The sequence below is a fragment of the Dendrobium catenatum genome, unplaced genomic scaffold (assembly GCF_001605985.2).
Source record: "Dendrobium catenatum unplaced genomic scaffold, ASM160598v2 fragScaff_scaffold_54, whole genome shotgun sequence".
NCBI classification, from domain to species: Eukaryota; Viridiplantae; Streptophyta; class Magnoliopsida; order Asparagales; family Orchidaceae; genus Dendrobium; species Dendrobium catenatum.
This window is the reverse complement of record NW_021318516.1, coordinates 926,039-945,247: the sequence shown is the minus strand read 5'-3', so window position 1 is coordinate 945,247 and position 19,209 is coordinate 926,039. Positions and strand designations below refer to the sequence as shown.

At 30.0% G+C, this 19,209-nt stretch overlaps 1 non-coding gene across 1 annotated transcript; it reads left to right on the top strand.

Annotated features, from left to right (window-relative positions):
• Nucleotides 1–18,951: 18,951 nt before the first annotated feature.
• On the top strand, nucleotides 18,952–19,111 carry LOC114579664. The gene has a single exon (XR_003700759.1). It is a non-coding gene; the product is annotated as a U1 spliceosomal RNA (small nuclear RNA).
• Nucleotides 19,112–19,209: the final 98 nt, after the last annotated feature.

Here is a 19,209-nt window from a genome sequence, read left to right as displayed (position 1 = left end):
ATGAAAGCATAACATATGTAAAATCACATCAAGAAGCATTAAAATAAAAAAGTTTTTGTTATATTGAAAAAGTAATGCAGAGTACAATGAAATCAATGCAAGTAAACATAGTATATTTAAGGGGTTGTTTGGCAACAGGATTTAAGCTAAATCTTGCCAACCGGGATTTGAGCAGCCGGTAGATGTTACTGCGGAATAAATCCGTTACCTACATTTTGCCGTAAATCCCGAATTTACTAAAAATCCTGGAGTTCGGCGGATTTAAGGGATTTGGTCGAAGAAGATCGCGAAAGGAGAAAGATAGTAACCTTCGCAGCCAGCAAGCTCCCGTCGCTACTTCCTATCGGCGAACTGTACGGCGAACTGTCGCGACTTCCGATTCGACAGGGAGGAACGTCGTGAAGTCGGTGAAGAAGCCCTTCAGCGATTCGTTCCGGAACCCGACCGAGAATAGAAAAATAAATCGTAGAAATTATTTAGACTATCTGTAATTAGTTATAAATTAATCTAAATAATTAAATTAATATAAATTAAAATATAATAATTTATTAGATAATTAAATAATTAATTCTATAATTAATATTCTAAATAATAATTAGATAACTTCCAAATAGTAATAGTAATTATATAATTAGTTAAATTATTAATATAATGGTAATAAGATAATTTAACTAATTAATATCCCTATGTTATTATTAGTTAAGTTATATAATATTATATAATTAATATTCTAAATAATAATTATATTATAATTTAAGTTATTTAATAATTAAAATAGTTTCTAATTATATTGTTTATGAAATTAAAATGAATAAGCAACTTGTATTAAAAATATATATTAAATGTAAAATTTTAATGAATTTGACGTCTTAAATCATTGATTATGTTGTCAAAATAGTTTCATAGGATTTAATGAGATTTAACATTTATGCTGCCAAACAATTTTCAGTATTTATTAAATATCGCTAAAATTTGATCTTATTGGTTGGAAATAGCTCCTAAAATATTTTTGAGTTTTATGGTTAAGTGCTCTATAAATGTAGGAGTTTAATTTTTTCACATTTGGTTTAAAGTAAAATTCATTCATAATAAAACACAACTTAGGAGAGATGGCGCTAATGACCATAAATGAGGGGCGGCAAATGGAAGGTGACAACGGCCAGCGACACTTGGCATAAGCTACGTATTTAAAATTTGACTAAATCGAGTGAATTCCAAGTATATTGGAAATGAATTAGATGGTGTACTCCAAATACATAACAATTCTTCTCCGCACTTGCTTTGCTTACAAGCAAACACTAAAATTTTCAAAAGTCCCATATTTGGTTTACTTTACATTAGGATTACTTGTTACTTGTTAGGATTCAATAGAGACGAAAAATAATTTCATCGCCTTTGAAAGACATGCTAAATCATCGAGAAGAATTATCAGAAACGTACATGAATCCATTGAGATGTAGAATTGAGATTTTCGATCTTCCACGTTTGAAACGACGTTCTCCAAGAGAACGAGAGACCCCTTCTTTTGCTCATGATGAGAAATGAAGGAAATAAGAATTTTACCGCTTAAACTGAGGACCATGACTCTTGTATACTTCAAGTGTATTTATTTTTATTTTAGCCCATCATTAAAATATAAATAAACACTTGTCTATAAAAATAATTATTTTCATATAAATTTAATTAAGATATCACATAAGTCAAAAATAATAATTTAATTCTTAAATAGATCACGAATTTAATTGGCTCAATTTTAAATATTGTCTAATGTATAATATTTTACTTGTAGGTATAAGTATATAGACTCACATATAAAAATTTTCAAACAATCTTCCACTTGTGTCACATATATATGCATATAATTATAAATTATAAAATAATCGTAAGAGCTCAATATTTATTATCTTTATGAAATAACATATATAAACAATCTAGTATATCAATCGTATCAATATATGATCAAAGAGTCATTTATCACATTTTTTGTAATAAGACCTATCAATGATCGATATATTAATATAATTAACGACATAGATTAAGTATGAATTTGTAGCATAAATATTTCTTGTGATGTGATCTATAATCATGATTATTTTCAACTTGTCTAATATTATAACTCAAAAGAGTTATAATTAAAATTCAATACTTTATACTAAAGTGAAACTAAAATTAAATAACTTTATTTTAGAGTTTTCAATCACTAAAATAATAATATTTTAGTTTGAACAGAAAATAAGTTCATAATAATTGAACAATACAAACAAACTCCACTATGCTAGTATATTATCAAAACAAATTACACTCATACGAGCTATATGCTCATGAAATAATTTATGTGGTAATCCTTTTATAAGTAGGTCTATAATCATAAAGTTTGTACTAATATATTTAATAGAAATTTGAGAACTCTGAACCCTTTCTTTCTCAACAAGAAATTTAATGTCAATGTGTTTTGAATTTGACGAGCTCCTATTGTTCTTTAAATATAATTCAGCTGTTTTATTATCACAATTTTTCTTTAATGGTCTCTTAATGCACTCAACAATATGTCGCCCTGCGATAAAATTTTGCAACAATATTCTCTAATTTGAAGTCTCATAACAAACTATAAATTTTGCTTTCATTATTGAATAAGCTATAAGTGATTGCTTGACACTTTTCCAAGAAATAACTCATCTAGCTAACATCAAAATATAACTTGAAGTGGATCTCCTGCTATCAATGCAACCAGCAAAATTAGAGTCGGAATACCCCACAATCTCTAAATGATCATATCTATGATATGTGAGCATGAAATATCTTGTCTTTTTTAGATACCTAATAACTTGTTTCACTATTTTTCAATGATCAAATCCTTGGTTACTTAAATATCTACCAAGCATTCCAATAATGTACGCAATATTCAGACGCATACAAACTTGAGCATACATAAGACTCCCTATTATTGATGCATAAAATATCTTATTTATCTCTTGCTTTTTAAGTTTATTTCTTGGGTATTGAAGCATACTAAATATATCCCCTTTTACAATGGGTGTATTTCCTTGGTACGCAATTTTTTATGCCAAATCTGCTAAGCACTTTATCAATATATGATATTTATAATAATCTAAGTATACCACGGGAGCGATCCTGATAAATTTATATACACAACACAAAGGATGCATTTCTCAAATCTTTCATTTCAATTTTATTTGAAAGAAATCTCTTAGTCTCATACAATAAATCTCTTAGCCTCATACAATAAATCTCTTAGCCTCATACAATAAGCATATATCACTACTTGCTAGCAAAATATCATCGACATATAACATCACGAGAATAAACTTACTCCTACTAAATTTATGATAAATATATTGATCAAAAATATTTTTTAAAAAACTAAATGAAGAAATCACTTGATCAATTTTATTATACCATTGATGGAATGCATGCTTTAAACTATAGATTGATTTTTTTAATTTACACACCAGATGTTTTGAATAAGAAGATTGAAAATTTTCATATCGTATCATATATATAGTTTTATTAATGTATTCATTAAGGAATACAGTCTTTACATCTATTAATGCAGTTCCAAATCATAATGAGTTATAAGTTCAAAATAATTCTAAAAGAGTATTTCGAAGAAACTGAAGAGAAAGTCTATTTATAATCAATGTTATCCTTTTAAGTGAGATCTTTAGCAACTAAATATGCTTTATATCTTTCAATATTGTCTTTTGTATCCCTTTTGGTTTAAAAATATATTTATAACCAATAGGTTTTGCTCATTCAAGTAATTATTATTTTTCATTGATTTCATCTCATCTTTCATAGCCTTTATCCAATTTTGGAAATTAGAATATTATTTGATCTGACTAAATGAGATTGGGTCATCTTCCAATCTCATATCAAACTCATACTTTGGAGATATACAACATAGTCATTTGAAATCATTATTCTCCTTTCTCTTGTAGATCTCTTTAACAACACTTCAATTTGAGGTTGTTGACATTCTATATGAGTGAGAGATAATTCAAAATTATTTTGATTATCTAGATTTATAATCTGAATAATTTCATGCAAAGTTACCTAATCTTTTTAATTATAACAGTAGGAACAGTAACATATTCCACTTCAAAATTGAAATCTACGAGTTTATCACTCCATTATATTCAACATCTTTAATAAATTAAGTATTGCTCGTCTCAAAAAAGAATTTATTTAAGGAATCATAAAACTTAAAAGCCTCTTAACCTTTCAAAGTATCCAACAAAATAGCAGTTAATAATTCTTGAGTCCAATTTTTTTTATTAGGCTTATATGGCATAGCCTAAGCTAGACATTCCTAGACATGAAAATATCTAATACTATGCTTCTTTTATGTCCATAACTTTATATGGGTTTTAGCTATTACTTTGCTTGGAAATCTTTTAAAAATATAAACAGACTTTAAGGCTTCACTCCAAATTGATTCTGGTAAAGAAGAATGACTAATCATACTTCTAATCATATCCTTTATGGTTCTATTTTGTCTTTTGGTTACACCATTTTGACTTGGATTCCTTGACATAGTATATTAAGGAATGATGTCATATTATGCTAAATATCTTATAAAAGGGTCTGAACATTATCCACCTGATCCATCATATCTATCATAGTATTCATTATTACGATCAAATTTGACTGCTTTAATCTTCTTACCAAGTTAATTTTCAACATAAACTTTGAAGATCTTAAATACATCCAAAGTTTCTAATTTTTCATAAATTTAGTATAAATAAACATAATGAGAATAATCAACTATAAAAATAATAAAATATTGTTGATCATTCCAATAAACTGTAGGGAATTGATTAAAAATATCAATATGTATTAATTCTAAGACATTTAAAATCTTTTTTACACTAAATTTTTTAATAGTTTTTTTGTTTTTTCTTAATACATTCAATAAAAATTTAAAATCAATATAATTAAGGGAATCAAGAATTCCATCCAATACAAGCCTTTTAATTCTTTGTTTAAAAATATATCATAAATGTTTGTGCCATAACATAAAGGATTTCTCATCAGTTAAATTTTTTTTTTGTATAAAAAATATTTAGATGTAAAGTTTTATTTATCTGTGAGGCAGAAATATCCAATTTATATATATTATCAATCAAAAAATATGTATCAATGACTTTTGAACACTGAAAGAGACTAATTTTTTCATTTCTAAATGAACAAGAATAATCAGATTTATCCAAACATGAAATATAAATCAAATTCCGTCTAAATGATGGTATATAAAAAGTCTCATATAAATCCAAAGTACAACCAGATATAAGTACAATCTATAAATGCCCACAACTTTAACAAGAGCTTTATTGTCATTTCCCACATAGATGAATCTTTCAGCATCAGTTGATACTCTACTCCTTAGACAACCATGCATAGTCACACTTATGTGAGTAGTTGTACATGTATCTATCCACCAAGTATGATTTGGTACTAAAGCCAAATTAACTTTAAAATAAACAAGATTCAGAAGTTTACCCTTTTTGATGAGCCAATTAATATATTTTAGACAATTCTTATTCACATGCTCAATCTTCTTGCAGAAGAAATAAGTAATAATTGGATCATCCTTTTTTTGTACTTTAGGTTGTGAAGTCTCTTTATCTCACTACAGGAAATTCAGCTATTACTGGTGATTCTTACTGGCGGTTTACCTGGTTTTACCTGCGGTTTTAAAAAAAAAACGAAGGCTTTTCGGCGGTTTATAAGCCATTAGAAAAAACGGTGTCAGAAACCGTTTCCAGCGATTTTTTTCCGGCGGTTTATTTCTCCGACGGCTTTCCGGCAGCGCTTGCCGCCGGTTATCACCGAACTTATTACCGGCAGCTTTCTGTCCATCCAACCGCCGGCAACCATACCGGCGGCTACCCAGGGGTCCGTGCCGATGGAATTGCCGGCGGTTTTAGCCGCCGTCTTGTCGCCGAACAACCGCCGACAAGCGTCGGTAAACCGGCAGTAAAATACGGCGATGATAGAGCGCGGACAAAGAGAGAGAAGGGAAAAAAAGAAATGAAATGGGAGACTTAGGCTGGTTCATTTTAGGGCTTTTACCGATGGTTTTCTGGCGGCTTACGCCGCCGGTAATAAAACCACTTAACACCGGTAGTTTTCGTCGCCGGTTTGCCGCCGAAAATATTTAAGTCTGGCGGTTTCATGACCGCCGCTAGTTCCGGCGGCATATTCTTAAATAACCGCCGGTATTAACTGGCGGCCAAACTGCCGGTTAAAACGTCGTTATTACCGGTGGCTAGACAACCGCCGGTCTAGGCCGCTGGTAACAGCTGAATTTCCTGTAGTTTCTGTAGCTTCTTTAGCTTTATAATTCATTTTATTTTTGGCGACAATATCATGAGAAGGAGCTAAGTGAGCAATTTCTATCTTTTCTTATTTCAATCTTTCTTTCTCTTATTTATAGAGAGTAATGAAGTCATTAAAAGTCTTTTTTTTTTTAGTATTATAACTTAATTATCTTAAAATAATTGAATTATACATGAAAAGAGAAATCAAGACTATATTTACAAGAATATCATCAGATAATTCTAACTTTAATGCTCTTAGTCTTGTAACAAGATTAAATATTTCCATAATGTACTCCCTTATGTTCCTTTTGCCTTTATATCGTATTGAAATAAGTTTATTAAGAATAGTACTTATTTCGACCTTTTCAGAACCTATAAAATAGTTTATAATTTGCTAAGAAACTTTTTAGAATTTTCTTCCTCATGCATTGCACCTCTTATGGTATCTGGAATATAATGCTTCATGATCATAAGACTAATGTGGTCTGAATGCTCTCACTTTTCAAAATTTGTCCTTTGTTCAATAGTACTTTTTGTAGTAAAAGCAGAAGGACATTCATCCAAGAATAATAATAATGTGCTCTTTATATTTCTTAATATTAGAGCCATTAAACATTGAAATATTATTTAAATTGACATATCTATACTACTATATAAAAGTGGCTTGGGATTCCGCTCATAACAAATCCTGACCGTTCATTTATAAATTTTACATTAATCTATAACGTCCATTTATGACTCTTCAAATTCTTTTATTTTTCACTTCCTACAAAACATTTATTCTTTCATTTATTTACTATGTTCTTTTTCTCTTCAGTTGTTTGTTAATTTATCCGTTTTCTTAACTACTATTGCCTCTTGGTAAACCTAAGCCCTCCGTCGATATTATTTCCTTAACTAATATTTATCCATTTCATTTAATTATAATCTAGCTGTCGCTTCTCCCTTCACTCTGCCAAAGTCGAAGAGTCTCATGAATTGAGCCGTCAGTTGCATGCTTCTCTGTTTGCTCTGCCGAAGTCAAAAGTCACCTGAAGTAATTGAACCGTCAAATTCTTCTCTATTTCGGTGTTTCATCTGCTAAAGTGGAAGAGATTCATGAAGTTGAACCGTCAGTTGCTTCTCCATTTCCTCTACCATAGCTGAAGAGTCTCGTGAAGTTGAGCCTTTAGCTGCTTTTTCGTTTCCTCTGCCAAAGTGGAAGAGTCTTGCGAAGTTGAACCATCAGTAATTACATCTTTTGTCATTCTCTTAAGAACAATTATCATCCTTCGTTATATATAGGTCTCCTATTTGCTGGCAAAACATTGCCTCCTAGCTCTTTGCCTCTTCACCAACATGAAAGACCATCAGTGGCCTCAAAGCTCTATGTCAGAAGCCTCGCCGCCAACTTCTTAGTAGTCATAAATTGTAGTTTCTTCTATAATTTCAACGACAAAGATATGTGACTCTCTCTCTCTCTCTCTCTATAGTCGTCTAAGAAGCGCAGCCAAAAAATTGAAATAAATACACCCTTGTTAATTAGAAGGGAAAGAATGCTCTCAAAGATTGGTTTCAACGGAAAAGATTTAAAAACAAGTGGCATGCTCTGCATTTTTTATTATCTGAAATTGGTTTCAATGGCAAAAATTCAAGTGGTAGCTTCTGTATATTTTTATTATTATGTATTTTTTTATTTAGATAATTTTAGTTATATTTATTTAATTCAATATTTTCTAAATTTTTTGATGCAATAGATCATACTGGATTATACACGATCACATCAAATTAATTAGTTTCATTTTGCTTTTATGATTTTATTGGTGTAAAAGGATTGATTACAAGCAAAAAGATTTCACTTTTTTTTATAAAACTAAATATTTGAGAAGTTAGTCATCAGATATTTTTGTTATATTTTTCTAAATGCTTGAATTTCAATTTTTAATATGCAGATTAAATGTTGGCTAGCTCCTTGTGAGGCTAATTATATGCTTTATGAAGACAAATAATCATATAAGTGGCCATCAGAAGTGATGTTTGCAAGTTGAATAAAACTGTTTGAATATAACAGTAAATTTAAACTTGCATTTCAAATATGCTTATTAATTATAATAAAGATCATGTTATTCAGGAACAATGTCATAAACAGTTGTAATTTTTTATTGAGAGGATCAATCTCATCATTTGAATTTGTAAATTTTATGTGTTTTAATATTTTGTGATTTTCATTTACTAAAACAGAATTCATCAATCTCTATATTATTTTTTTACATAAATGATAAATTATAAAATATATAATATAAAATATTTATAGTTTTTTATATTATGATGCATTTCTTTTAATATAAATTATAAAATACTCTCAATTAAAACTTGTAACTAAGATTTTATAAAAAGTATTGAATATTATTTTATTTTAGAATGATATTTTTTAATAAATTTTAAACATAAGCTTTAATATTGAACATAAAGTTTATAAAGTTTTTTCTCAATAGTTACCAGAATTTAAATGGATATTTGATTAATTATATATATGCATTTAAATTAGTTTTTTTTATATTATGATTCATTTCTTTTAACATAAGTTATTTACAATCTCTTTGTTATTGTTTAACTCTTCTGAAAATAATATCGCTTCGAATCTCCACCACAATTGGCTGAAAGTTAAATACAAGCCGTATAATAGTTTAACTCTTCTAGGGTTTGCTAGCCCGCTTCGTATTGTTCGCCTCCTCCGATCGCGACGGCCGCATAAGGTAAAATGCTTTTAATCAATGGCTTTATTCCTTTGAATGTCAAATGCCAGTCCAGGGTTAAAAAATTCTTCCTCTTTTGATTTCTAGGGTACTTGAGATTCTCATAATTTCTGAACGAATGACTGAAATCTACTGTTTGTATATTGCTGAAGGAAAATATTCCGCTGATCTTGATGTTTATCCAGACGTTTGTTTGATTTTAGTTCTCTTCATTTTCTTACTCTATTGATGGCTTTCCTGTTTATATCGGAAAGACTACATGTTACTTTAGAGTTTATAGTTTTTTTTTAGTTGACTTGCTTACAGTTTTATGCAACATTATATTGCTTTTTTTTCCTAATGTGTTTACATTAAGAATTCTATGCATTTAAAATACATTCACGATAAAATGTGAATTTCTTCCTTGCTTTGCTATGCTCAGTATTGCTATTGATGCTCTTATCATTATTGTTGTGCCTAGCAATGAATACCTGAACGTTGATGTATTTCCTCTTAAAATATACTTGGTTATTTTTTAGGGAACGATGAACTAAAAATACACTTTCAACTGAAAATTTGTTCCGGGGCGTTGCCCCCGGGAACCCCCGCAGGGGCGCTGCCCTTTGACCCCGCGACCTGATCGGGCAGTTCGATCCCCGCCATGGGGTTCTGCCCCCTTGGAACCCCAGCCATATAATAGTTTAAAAGAACAATTTTGAAAATTTTAACTGAAACTTGATATTTAAATAGAATCTCATTTTGTGCTACTACACTGAATACAAAAGTAAAAGCTATCTTACATCCTTTTTATTTGTTAGAAAAGCTCACTTAGAACCAATTTAATGTAAGGTATGAATGTGAGAACATTTCTTTATTGAAGTTATCAATGTGAGAACATTGTGTATGAACCATCTTATTCGACACCCAAAAGGAGATCAATAAATTTTCCCAGGGTGGCATCCATCGAAGAGCTAAGAACACCTCCATTTGAGGAGATACTCAAACGGTTCTGGGCATCGAAGTCTAAGTAAATAAACAGGGATGTGAAACACCTACCTACATGATTTGAGTCTCATTCATAAGCCTTAAGAGACTCTCGATTTTCCCTAATAACATTAAATTGAGAGAGTTTACAAATCATCAACATGGCTGCATTATGTACAAGTTAGAGGTTGCAGTTTATTCATTTATTATTCTCTTTTTTCCTGATTGTTTTGAGTGTTTAGCTTATCCTATAGAACGTTCAAGGGTGGGAAAGAGTAAATTTGTTACACAATATGAAATATGTAATATTCTTCATCTGCACCAGTGACAAATGGAGAGTTTGACGCCAATGTTTGGTTGTCATATGGCGAAACAAACGAAATGTTTAGTTTCACAGGGCGCCAAATTCAATCATTATCATGGTGAAAACTCTTAACACAGATTTTTACACTAGTATAGATGGTTTGGAATTAGTTGCTGGTTTTGTGACCCAACATTTTGATTGTCTAGATATATGAATCAATTTCTTATGTAATTTATAAAGTTTCTTTATTTAAGACCAATTAATCTAAATCTAAATCCCTAATTTTATTTTGTCATCAATTCATAAAATAGTATATAAGAATTAAAGGGGCATGTATTATTTTACTAGAATAGAAATTGGTATAAGTAAATCATTATTTTAATTATGCTTAATTCTAATAGATTTCACAGTGGTTTCATACATTATGAGCCAACATTCGACTTAACTGGGAGGTGGCATCTTATGTGCTAAAGCGTCCATGCTTCTTCAGAATGTGCCATCTGCTTTACTAGTTCAGTTTCTGAGGGAGAATCGGTTTGAGTGGGCTGATTTAGGTGTTGATGCTTATTCAGCTACTTCACTGAGAGCAAGCCCTAATTATGTCGTTCCTGGTTTGAGGGTCATTAGTGATTTTTTGGGCAGCCATATCATTATTCTTCTTGCTCATACTATGGAAAATGAAGAGGTCTTGGAAGTTCTAACCTTTACATTCCAATTTACATGTGAGAATAGTGCCACAGTATCATATCCAAGCAATTCAAAATAAGTTATGACCATTGCATTCCAGTTTACATTTGAGAACCATCTCCATGAAATGTCACAGCAATGGCTCAGCAATATTTTCTAAGTGTTGTGGCCTCTGTCCAACGGGTAGCCATGGCAATTTCTCCCTCTGGACTTTGCAACCAATTAGGAATGAAGCATACTCCTGGTTCACCTAAGGCTTACACCCTGTTGCTGTGGATTTCTCGAAGTTACAGGTATGTATCATGAGCTCCACATAATGAAATAGATTTACTCAAAATAGCATTATATTTTGTAAAAATAAAACATTTATGTAAAAAATATTTTATTTACTACAAATCAATTGTCTTCATGATTTGATTCATGTTTTAAACTGCTTTGTTTCCTTATTTTTGTTGCAGGGCTTTGCCTATCTCCCTATTGCATCTACATGTAGAGCGTGGGCGACCGGTGTCCTACGAGCAGGCCATCGCTTGGAAGATCCTAAACGAAGATCTCTTTCTAAGATTAATGAGCTGAATAAAAACTAAGATTGGCACTTGTTTTGTATTTTGTTTTTTTTTTATCTTAATTAACATGAAGAACCAAGCGATGTGTCACAACGATGTGTTTTGTGACGATTGTAATAGATTGATTATGTACGTATATGAAGATTGAAGTAGAATTTCTGTTGTATTTAAGGTGGGAAATTTTTGTAATTTTATATTTATGAGATATATTTTTTATTTGTAGAAAAATATCTTATGTAAGCTTGCTCTCATATGTATGTGAGATATTTAGAAATTTGATAGGAGATTAATTATTTGCAATCGAAATATGATGATTCAATATAATTAATTGATAATTGAATGTAATTAATATTGTATACAACATATATTAAGGCACATAATGATGCTATATTATTAAAATTATTTCATTAAATTGAAGTGTTGAAAAATCATATATCTTAGGGCAATTTAAATGTGCCTTATTATAAAATATATTCCATCAAATAAATGTGTTAGGAAAGTTAGCCTATTATGACACATAATATTTGTCATATGTATTAATAAATTCCATCATATGAAGGTGTTAGAAAAGCTTGTCTATGAGGACACCTTATAGGTACGTGTCGTTAAGGAGATTATGCCATCAAAATTATATGTCTTAAAAGCTTAGTTTTTAAGGCACATAAAAATGCCCTTAGCCCTATGCCAACGGCCACCTAAGTGACACCATTGTTTGATGCCCTAATATATAATGTGTCATAATAGATACATATTATGGCACTTTAAGGTGCCCTAATAGCCATTATTTTTTGTAGTGACATTTCTATTTTCGTTCATCAAAATTCAATTTATAATAGCCAAATGATCAATCATTACATTCATTAGTCTACTTCTCAATACTCTTACTAAAAAAGAATACAATCAAAATGCAAAAAATAAATTAAAACGTGTATCTTGATCTACTTCACTCTAATGGATCCCGACCCTTCCTAAAAATATATAAAAATTATTGAGTAAGCTAACAGTTCAGTAGTTTACCGGAATCTACAGCAACAATCAATACAAGATAATATAAATATTATGCATATAATCATTCCATCCAAAACAAAGTAAACATGTAATTATAAGAATAAATAATAGCAAATATGAACAATATCATGTTATAGGAGCAATAAAAATAAATGCAAGTTATATACCTTATGAGCAGTGATCAGTAATTATTTAAAAGACCAATAGGCTTTGTCATTCCTATATCCATTTGATACAAAACAATTTATATATTATTTTATGTAAATCATGACACCTATCATTAATAAATATTCAACACTCTATACACTTATCATATACATGTTATACAGTATCTATGCACACATATCATCTTTTATACCCATTATATTGTATCCAATGTCGATATAGTGTATCATGCATATCATTTAAGTCATCTAATTCATAACATGTGATTCATATATATCATATGCTCTTATACCAGTTTTATCATTTACTTGTATCACTCGTGTCATGTATCATATTATCATAACATTTATGCAAGTTCTCATGTATTTTTATGTCATATACATATGTAAGTAAGATAACACATCTGACTACTTGTGGTATTTTTTTATATACAGTACTATAGGCCAACCCTATAGAAATCAGTCTCAAGCATATCAGTCATATTATTAGGAATTAGTCTCATATCATATGTCACAAATAAGATGACTTTCATATAAAAAATCATCACTTAATGCCCATCAAAGTATCATATCATATTTGAAAATCTTCTTATGCTTTATTTTTATATCATTTAGGATTACACCACAAGTCTTTTTTAAAGAAAAGCCCATTGTCCCCTCCTATATAGGGTAATTATTCTATAGCCAATCTGAATCAATAAACTATTTTTAGCCAGTCTTTCTTATTTTTATACATATTGTATATTATATAGACTATAATAACAAACATCAAATATCATATACACCAAAATACAACTATCATTACAGTTATCAATATGCTTATATTATAACAAAAGTATACGTTGAACTAAATGAATAGTAACTATATGCATATCATATATTTCATGTCCAAATACAATACATTACACAACTCATTTCAACTAAAATGAGATATAAGCAAAATCGACAGGTAAAATTTTAATATTAACTAGTTAAAATGCTTAGAATAATGATACCTATCATATATCAAAAGTTAAATTGTGGAAATTTACTAAAATAAGGGATATTGTATTTAAATCAATTTTAGAAGAGATAAATTTGAGAAATCAAACAATTTTAAAATAGAAATATGATTCATGTTACCAATCACAATCAGAACACTTTTTTCTATTGGAATAATGGATGAAAATAACCCGAAAGCAATTTTCTCTCTCTTTTCTCTCTTCCTTTTTTCCCCTTTCTCTATTGGCCAAGCAAGGATAATTGGGTAAGGAATGGTTGAGGTGATGGGTTTAAGTAAATAGTTTAATATATTTTATTAAAAAAACAAACTTACAAATCCAACACAGCAGCACCAAAAACCCTAATGTTGTTGCACCCATTTATTTTCCCAAAAATCCACGAGCTCAAAATCAGGGACCTGGCGTTGCAACACTCCTATAGACCAAAATTCTAAAATTTAAGGAATTGAAAATTGGGGGTTATTACATAATAAGAGAATTTCAAATTAATGTATGAGAACTAATTATACAATATGATATATGTATCATGCCATATGATAAATTTTAAATTTAAATTTAAAACACCAAGTAATATTTTCCTTAAATAATTTAATTAAAAATTTTAACTACTCACAGAGTACATTGTACGTTGTACTGTAAGATTTATTTTTTAAATTAATCCAACTAAGAAGCTTAAATTAAAGGGTGAATTGATACTCTTCAAACTTAATTGATCATGCATTCTAATGTGAATTAGATTGTATGTGTAACATATATTGTTTCAGAACCCAGGTAACTAACTTGACCTTGCATAGTTTAATTTTGACTTAGCCATAAAATATAAGTATTGTAGTGTCGAAATTACATCAAATATAATTAGAATTAAAATGAAGTAGAGAAAATCATAAGGAGGAAAAATGTCCAATGGCACAGAAGTATTGGGAGAGACAACATTGCAATAGTGTCCTCTCTATTTGAAAACAATATTTGGGGGAGCACTACGACCCTGAGTGGCATCATTGTGGCTCTTTACTCTCGGGTTTGAGAGATATTGGAAGATCGATAATATCCTATTTGAGTGTAGCAGCGTTGGGAAGGTGAGCACCATGATGTTAGACGTGAAATGATATTTTTTAATATTAAATTTATTAATCCTTTTTAAACCCTCACCCAGACTGCATTGTCGGAGAAGGAAGAGGGAAGAAGGAGATAGGAAGAGAAGAGAGAGGGTTAATTGGAGGTTGTAGCTCAAGTTTTGTTCATCAAGCCACTTGATGATTTCATAGAGCACGAGGTAGACTTATAAATACCTATATTTGATTTCAAATCCAAGAATTTTATAATAAGTTGTGTATAAACAATTTTTTTTCTTGAATTTTATGATGATTTCATTGTTTAAGTTTTTATATATTGTTGTATGTCTTAATCTAAATATTTTGACAGTAAGAAGTCCAAATTTCATCTGTTGGTTTTCTCTATGATGATATCTATGTGTATTGAACTAAAAAAAACAATTATGGTTTTCATTATAGTTCTTTGAGAGTCTTAAAATGCTATTATGGATATTCCTCAAAAATTATTATTCAAATGGAGAATGTTCAGTGGGTAGGTTTTTACACATGTAATGTGACTTAATATTAGCAATTTTGATAATTCATGCATCATAATAATCATGCATTAAAGCCATAATAATCTCTTGAAAAATAAAACTTGCATAATTTATGATATGACTTGGAGAAATTTTGACCTCTAAAACATGACATGTGTATGCATAGAAATGATACAAAGGCCCTGTATATTCTATTATGACCCCATATATCTTGTGTGGATGCGGGAAGCCACACTTGTTGAATGTGGGTGTGGGAGGTCATTATATTTTAGCCCCACTTATTATATGAGGGTGTGTGAGGCTAAAGAGAGCTATAAGTAGAAGTAAAATAATAAGAAGGCATCATGATATATTCATTGCATATTCTGAAAATTCAATGAATTACGTATAAATCATATTTTAAATTGGTTTTGATAACTCTCAAATCCCTATGTAAATTTTGATGAATTAAGAAAGTTAAGTGCAAGTAGGATTTTGATGGTCATTGTTCTTTGACATCTTTGATATCTCTATGAAGGCCATATGTAAAAGAAAAAGTAATAATCTTGAAGTTAAGCTTTTTTTTTTGTAATATTGAGAAGTTATTATCTAATAATACTTAATTTATGCTTTATTGTTTAACTGAATATTTAAATGAATTATTATTAGTAATTTAAATGAATATTGATATTGTGATATGATTGTGAAAAAAGTCTACTGAGTAAGTGGTGCTCATTCTATGATATTCTTCTAATATTTCAAGAAAATAAAAAGGTCTTATAAGGTAGAGTTGATAAAGGTAGGATCATGAGAAACAGGTTTTTTGAGAAATTTTGAAATTCAATTTTAATTATTTTGATATATATAGATCACATATACATTGTATTATTGTAAATTCTATTTTGTGAAATGAAATCAAATGATGCCAAAAAAGGAATAAGGAAAACCCACTGCGCTGGACTCAGGAAGCAAAAGGTGCAAACTAAAAACCAAACAAAATTGCACATCAGATAAAAATCTCCCAAAGTTGTTGAGGCTGCCTTCCTAAAAGCCAGGTTGCAAAAAATTTGCCTTCAATGAAAGCCAGCTGTAGAAATTGCCCTCAAAAAAAAACCCCAAAAAAAAAAAAAAAAAAAAAAACTAAGCCTTTGGAACATAAGAACACCCCAGGCATCTATAAAAACAACCATGGAGGAAAAAAAGGAAGTAGTGATAGAATCTAAAAAAATTGGTCACAACAACAAGAGAATATTCAAAAAAAAAATCTCCAACAGAGAAACTTCCTTAATATTAATATAACAAAGCTTGCACTAGAAACTTAAATTTCCATCTATTTGTGTTAGCATGGAGAGCCCACTTACAACCTTTTAATAAAAAGATGGTGCTCAAACTTCCTAGCATTCATCTCTTTCCATAAAAAATATATGGAGCAACAAATAACCAATAATAGAACTTTCTATGAACCTTGTGATCAAAATTACAACCTTTAATAAACTCAAACCGCTGTTGGGATGAAGGTTGTAAGAACAACAAAAGAGAAATCACATTCAAAAAATAAACGTGACACACTCTTATTGCTAGTATTACAATAATAACATGTTAACTCCACTTGCAAACATCTTCTAAATAGCACATCACAAGTTTTTAAAACCCCATCAAAAGCAAGCCATATGAAACAGAAGAATTTTAAAGCCAAAATTTATGCCAAACAAAATTAACCCAGTCAACCTTTTGAAAATCATAGTAAAAGGAAGCTAAAAAAACTTTGAAATGTGAGGTTTCTAACCCATTAAACTTGATCTTAGAATCATATCATTAGCATTAGTAGAGATTGGAATTGCTTGAATCTGATGGTAAATGATAGGATGTAAAGGGAAAGGTAAATTTCAAGAGCAATTCACAATGAAATTCATAACCAAATTGGAGGTATGAAAAAAGTAAAATAGCTTCCTCAATGCCAAAAAGATCCACCACCCTTCCCATTACACCAGTTATCCCAAATCATTGAGAAAGAGCTGTGAGGTTTGATTTTATAGGAGAAAGAGGAGGATTTTACAACAACTCGGTGTAGGTATTTCCGAAATGGAGAAGATGCAAGAGAGGGAGGCTTCCAAGGAGAATCATCTTTATCCTTACACCAACAAGAGAGAAGTCTATTTGAGTTGTATAGTCTGAATATTAAAAAGCAACCATATACATGATATAATGCCTCAAAATTGGATAAACCAAGACCACCATAGTATTTTGGAAGACAAGTATTCTTCCAATATATTAGATGCAACTTCTTACAAGAAACATCACCATGATAAGAAATTTTGCTGAAAGTTTATCAATAAGTTCATTGATTTCCAAATGTATCAACAATTTAACTTGTACTAATCATTTCCTTAGGATTCATTAAGTGTTCTTTACATAATGAAAACGCTACAAACTAGTTTAATTTATTTAATTAACAATATTTACAACGTTTACTTAAATTATTCAAATGCAGCTTTTTCTATAACAACATACCTTGACCTTGGTGAACCTGACATATTCAATCAATCAAATTAATTTTGTGGTTTATAATAGTCCAATAAAATCTCATAACTTCTCAAAGTTCTCTTTCTCTTTCATCTTTTTTTTTTTTTTAATTCTATCATTTCTTGTGTATTTATGTCCCCCATAAATAAATGGGGTATCACTACAGGAAAATTTTCTATTACCATTAGATTTTCCGGCGGATTGCTTTGCGGCGGATTTTCTAGCGAATTTCCGACGAATATTAATGAGATATTTCTGACAAAATTTTTTTGCAGCTTTTCCGACGGATTTTCCGGCGTATTTCCGACGGATTTGTTACCGGCGAACTTTCCGGCTGATTTTCCGACGGCTTTTAATAATTTACGCAAAATAATATATTTTCATAATTTAAATAATTAATAATTTTATAGATCAATTCAATTAATTACTAATTTAATAATTTATTTTAATTAATTGTTTACTTAATAGCTTATTTAATCAATTATTAATTAAATAACTTATCTTAATTATAATAAATTTAATATTTTATTTTAATGTATTCTTAATTAAATAAAAAAGTATGGCTCACCACAAGCGGTCCTGACGGGTGTGCGCTCATATGCGGTCGGGCCGGGCAGAGCGTCGGGCTGCTTGTGAGGGAGGTTATGCCGCGGGTTACTACTGGCTTTGTTGTATAAATTTTTTTGTTATTCCAGCGGAGAAGTCCGTCGGATAATATTCCGGCGGAAAAATTCCGTCCGAAAAATTTTCTAACGAATTGTTTGCCCTGGAATTATTTTTCCAACGCTCGTTTTTTATGGCAAAAATGTTTTCGCATGAAATCCGTTGAAAAATCATTAAATTCGCCGGAAAATGATGATTTTTCGCCGATAATAGATGATTTTCTTGTAGTGGATATATATACACATAACAAATTTTTTATATATTTATATATGCAATATCCAAATTTTTATATTTATTTTAGATAATGTTTGAATTACATCTAAATATGTGGATAAAATGTGTTTTTAAAACTTTAAATAAGTTAATTTTAGTGACATTTTTGATATAATTAATAGACTTGAGTGCTATATAAGCATATAAAAATTATATATACTTACCTGGACGGGATCTTTACGGGTGATCATGAATGCCTGTGGTCTACACTGGAGATCTTCATTGCACTTTGAAGGGGCTCTGGTCTACCATCTGCCCAAGTGATAGAGTGGACGTCATAATTTGTGGCAGGAGTTCGCGTCCGCGCGGCCCCTATCAAATATATATATATATATATTAATTTTGTGATTTTAATAGGACACTATGATCTATTGATTGAGAGCTTTGACTACTAATAAAAAAATTCAAATTAAT